Below are 6,000 nucleotides of genomic sequence, written 5' to 3'. Positions count from 1 at the left end.
TTTGGAAGCTCATTACTAAATCTGCCTTTTTCCCAGTCATCTGATACCATCCTAGTTATTTAAAAATATAATTGTTAATGATTCAGCCTGTTCATTAGCTAACTCACTTTCCTCCCTTCTGATAGAACAGTTTGTCGATGTCTTTGTTTTCCCCTCAAAGTCCTATATTTGGTCTTTCAGTGGCTTGGTTTGCACTCTTATTAAAGAGAGACTTAAACTATATTAGTGATTTTTAGAATAATTAATTTCACCTTCTACCTGATTTATTACTTAGTCTCCTTAACTTCTTTGGCTGGAGAATGCACTCACTTCCTTTCCCCCCCGACCTTATTTTTTGTCTGAAGACAAAAGACGGACTATTCTGGTTTGCATATGAAGTGGGGGAAGCATGCATACTTTTCCATTTCCAGTACAATGTATTTTACCATCGGGTCTTTGAGAAATCCCTCTTGAAGCCATATTGGCTGCTCTGTGTTCCTGCATTCTTCTTTTTCAGAGGAATTGTAACCTGTTGGACCTTAATTATAGTGACTCCAAGATTCTCCAGCTGTCTTGGATTTTAATATTTCCTCTCCCTATATTTCTTCCACTACTCCACCTCTTCTTCCCTTCCAGTATTTCTGCTCTTCTTCTGATGGACTAAATTAAAACTTTCACTTGCAGAAATTATGGTGTGCAGCTGTGGACCATTTGCTGATTCCAGAGTCTTCCCCTCTGTATTTTCCACACAGATTGTTGCTGCCACTGGAAAAACAAATTAAATGAAACTGGCACTCAGCATACTGGTGAGACGCAGTAAACAAGCTGTGGAATGTTAGAGCGGCTTGATAGCATCGAGAGAATGAAATGAAATAAAAAGTCCAGCTGCAATGAGCTGTTTACCACAAATGCCTAGAAAGTATCCTGAAGGTGAGACCTCCCACAGGGGGGTGGCTGTGCAGTGATTTTATTAAGCCTAATCAGGTTTGCCCTCTTCCTTCAGATTACAGAACTATCAGGTTATGAGATGACTGAAGCCCTGGGAAGGATAACTTGCTTTTTAGTAAAAGGTCAGGATTTCTGGTAAGGGAGTTGATCTCCTTGCTTTCTGCCGCGACCAAGTAATTTTGCCTGGTTTTAGTTAATTAGTTTGGAGAATAAGGAGAGATATTCCCCAGTCAGTTTAAGATGCATGTGTCAGTCTGCTGGGATATGTAAAATCTGCAGCCTAACTGGCAATAGATAAACAGCTTTCCAAAGTGTGGAGCCAGCTGCATGTGAATTTGCATCCCTGAAATGCTAGCAGTTGGCAACCCCCGAGATCTGCAAATATTAAAGTATTCATTCTTGGATCTACCGATATGTTTATAACTTACCTCCTCCAACTGTGCACTAGTGTCCAAAACCAAAGAATCCCTAAATATCCCTCCCTTCTCTCACTCCCCCCACACATATATGTGCGTGCATGCAGGCTTATATATTATATAAAGTCATCTAACATACAGAAAACTAGGGAGAAAGGAAAACTGCTCTCGAAGGAACCTTATTTGCAAGATGTAGTGTTATAGCTTCATATTTATTTCATTTAATAGAAGATATTTGATTTTTGCTTTCTTTTATAAAATAGCCTGCAGTGACTATGAAGTAAATGAAGATCTGTGTGAGGCGGGTTGTGGGGAGGTCTGTGTATGTCAGACGATGGGGGAAAGGTTGCAAGGCCAAGTCAGGGGGCCTTCAAGGGGCAGAAAAGCTTTGTATAACTTCTTGGCTTCTTATCCAGAATGAACCTCCAAACCACCTCCTCCATGGGTCCAGCCAAGCGATTTCTTGCAGTGCAGACCCATGCCATAGAGGCAGCAGGCATTACTGGAGAGAGAGATGGGATTCAACAGCAGATTTCTGGGGAAAGCAGAACATAGATCCCCCCCCCCAACCATGTGATGCATTCTAAGTTGTGAAAGGTGTGATGCTTCCTTACCCACCCACCCCCATTAATACAGTGAATATGATTTTTATACTGTGAAACTTTAAGGGTAGTAAGTCAATAGCACGGTGACCAATTTTTGATTAATCTCTGAGTAAAGAATTCCATTTGCTGTGTACAGCACTGGGGCATAAAAAGCTCCCTGACAGCTAAGGCAGAGATGAAGCGTCCACAGGCTTCATTTGAGTTTAGCTTTCCCTCCCTGTGTTGTAAAAGGCAGTATTTTTAAAGCAAGATGATATTATATATGTAATGCATAATATAATTTTGTGGTGTTTAAAAAAAAAAAAAGCTCTATTCAGTGTGAAATAGAATCAGACAGTTCTGAGCAGGCCAGGACACTTCACAGTTAGATTGAAGACTGTAAACACACAAGTATATACAGTAGATAAAAGTATGAGATTCTTTGGAGGGAAACCTGGTTGGGATTCAAGCTTTTGATGTGGACAGAGCTTCGTCCCAAGCCTTGGTTCTGCAGCCAGTTCTTTTAAGTTCCAGTAAAGTCTGAATGGAGATGTAGTCTCTTCTCTCTCCCTTTTCCATGCCACCTCAAACGGGTGACTACTGCATAGGAGGTCTTGCTTTAATCTGACTCATTCTCCTTTACTGTCACAGTGACCTCCAGTGGCTCACTTCAAGTCATACCCAGTCCTTTGAAAGAAATTGGGTTACACTTTTTTAATCATCAAGAAACAAAAGTGGTTGAAGGGAAGAAATGAGAACATATTCAGGTTTTTTTTCTTCTTCCCTGTGTGGGCACTGGACCTTTCCTAACTGAATGTGCAGAGAAGGCATGCATCTGTGAACTGGTGAAATAATTAACTGGTGAAATAGAACCATTATTTGCGACTCCGAAATGAATGAGTAAAACTGTTCTGAGATCTGCCAAAATATTCCTTAGAAAAATCAGTATTCTCAAGGGAAGTGGGGTGAGACTCTTGGAAAAACTGATCTGCTGAAGTTTGGAGCAGGTCGGGGAGGGGTTGGGGAGGGAATAACTTCATCTCTGAGGTGGTCCCATTTTCAAGAAATTTGTGAGTCCTCTTTCTGGAAGGGGTTCTCTTTATACATTCATACCTGGCTGGCAGGGGTCTCCTGCTCTGCTTTCCACCATTTAAAGAAACAGCTGCATGTCAGTGTTTTTGTTGCAATTGCTTTGTACCCTGTGCCAGAATCTCTGAAGCTGTAAGGCTGCTCACCTTATGTATGTATACAGTATATAAATCTGTATTTCAAGGAAGGCTGAGGGGAAGAGACCTGGAGGAAGGCAACAAAGACAAAGGGCAGAAACAGCTAAAACTGGGACCCTTTTATTTTCTACAGAAAGATCACTATAGGTGAAAGTGAAATTGTGTTAGGAGTAAAAGTGTCACAAACACCATGAAACTCTTAGGCTGCTATTGAGCATGCCTTATTCAGACAGTTACCACTGAAGTCAATGGAATTTTGCCTGGTTAAGGATGGCTAAATATTGCTCTTAAAAGAAAAACCAAAAGGCCTAAAACTGTTTGGAGAGAAAGATTTACCTCATCCAATAGACTTTGCTGTGTGTGTGCACCGAATGAGGACAGCTTTAACTTGTCTAGTCCCATAGTATGCTTATTTTTACTGAATCCTATAAAAATAAAAGTCTTATTTTTGAAGAAAATGATTATGAAAGAATTTCCTTGCATGTCATCAAACAATGCATCAAGGATAACTTGTACACGTCTTATACTTCTTGAAAATACCAGCAATCCTAATGAATGTATTATGTATCTAATTCATTCAGGAGTCTTGCTGAATGCTGTTTGGGGGTAGAAAAGAGAACAGAATGGTGAAATGGAGGGAGAGACTCCATCATCTGCTCTGAGAATTAGCTAATGGATTATTTCCAGTTGAATTAAGAGACTGAAGGACAGAGCCGGCTCTACAGTTTTTGCCGCCCCAAGCACTAAAAAAAAACTGCCGCCGCGGACGGCAAAAGGAAGAATTTGCTGCCGAATTGCAGCGGCGGACAGAACAGAGAGGCTGCCGCCGAATTGCCTCCACTCTCAGATGAACTGCCACCCCTTTCTAACTAGAAAAGGAGTACTTGTGGCACCTTAGAGACTAACCAGTTTATTTGAGCATAAGCTTTCGTGAGCTACAGCTCACTTCATCGGATGCATACTGTTGCCCCAAGTACCTACTTGGAACGCTGGTGCCTGGAGCCGGCCCTGCTGAAGGAGTATTCAACTTTTCTGAGGCCAGTGTACTAGTATGTACAATAGGTGAGTTCTTTACACCAGTGGTTCTCAATCTTTTTTCATTTGTGAACGCTAAAAAAATTTGAATGGAGGTGTGGATCCCTTTGGAAATCTTAGCCATAGACTGCAGACCCCCAGGGGTCCATGGACCACAGGTTGAGAACCACTGCTTTACACTCATCCCAGTGTCTACACTGCAAGGTCTGGTGTGTATACACATTGGTCTTGATGTTTGATGGTAATTGCTGTTAACATTAGTGAGAGTTCTGCTAATTATTTACAGTGCACCAAGAGAAGTGTTCCTTTAAGAATGATCTGAGCACTTCCCAACAGACCTAGTAAACAGCACAAAACAAACTTCCAATGCTATCTTATATAGTGTGCTGACAAACCCAACAACAGACCATTGGAGTGCTTATTTACAGCCTCGACCTGCCCATTGACGATTTTTCAAGTAAAATCATATCAGATGATTCACACATCTTCCTGGGATATTGGTCAGAGAACACTCTTTAGATCTTGTTCATTATGGGTGAACATGGACTTACAATAATAGTGCTTAAGTAATATGTGGACAACTGGTTGTTCCTGGCTATCAGTATATGTTCCAAGTTCACTAGTGGATTTGGATTGCAAAATTAACTCCTGCATTGTCTGTCTGTCTCTGTGTGTTTCTCTCTTCTTCCGGCTGCTTATCCTTTTCAGAAGAAAATGTAGCTATTGAGGACTCCAACGAGTTGATCTTGTCTGCTAAATACATCTAATTAAGGGGTTAAATATGAATGCATGTTCACCTACTGTTAGAGCAACTCTTAGCCTAATTTCTTTATCTGTTGTCACCCTAGCACTGTTGGAATAATCCAAATAAAATAGCAATGGTTCTACCATATTTATTTATTTATTTTTCATTTAGTTTCTCAATCAAGTGCATATAGTGAGAGTCCTGAAACTGGGCAGGGCTGGGCTCTCCATCTGCTGAGGCCCAAATGTGGAACAGGAGTCCAAACCAAGAGTAATCACAATGGAAGAGGTTTTAATCAATGTAGGTTACATTCCATTAACACAAATAACCAATTTTGTGATTCAGTGTTTGATGTAAATAATCTACAATCGGTGGTAGGGCGCTCCCTCCAGCCATTGTGTACTCGTTGAGTTAATTGAGAATAGACTTTTTACGGGGCATTCTTGCTACATCAGTCCAAACTTCGGACAAACTTTCTATTCAGACTCTTGCATTGGTGCCCAACATCATAGTAAGTGACTGCTTACCTGTGCTGCTTCTGAGTAGAGGCTCTGTCATCGAACTAATGGTTAGTAGTGCTTCCTTCTATTTCCCAAGCGACATACCTTCAACCCAGACCAGCTTGTAGACAGCTCTCAGTTATGTCTGACATTGACACTGCACCTGTTACAAATGCAATAGAAAACTGTCGTTGCATAGAACCTGCAGAATTCCATAGCCAAAGCATTAACTATCACATAAGGCCTGACTGACCTTATTCATAATAGTGAACATTTATTTACATGAGTAGTCCAACTGATGCCAATGAGACTGACTGTGCAACCCTTGTTCACTGTCATTTTCATGAACAGTCTGGTCCTTATATCTGTGTCACTCATGGTGGTTGGTTAAAACTCAAACTGGGTTTCTTTGCCCTAAAATGAGCATGCCTAACTAAAACACACTTGAGCTGCTATAGCTCTTCTCAGTGTATTCAGTCAAAAGAGAACTGATTCTCCAAGCTCTTATAGTTTATTACAAGTGAATTGATCTCCATCACTTCTCAATGAGAAGACTCATCATCTCGT

Source organism: Lepidochelys kempii, chromosome 1 (assembly GCF_965140285.1).
Source record: "Lepidochelys kempii isolate rLepKem1 chromosome 1, rLepKem1.hap1, whole genome shotgun sequence".
In the NCBI taxonomy this organism is placed as follows: domain Eukaryota; kingdom Metazoa; phylum Chordata; order Testudines; family Cheloniidae; genus Lepidochelys; species Lepidochelys kempii.
This window is presented reverse-complemented; position numbering follows the sequence as displayed.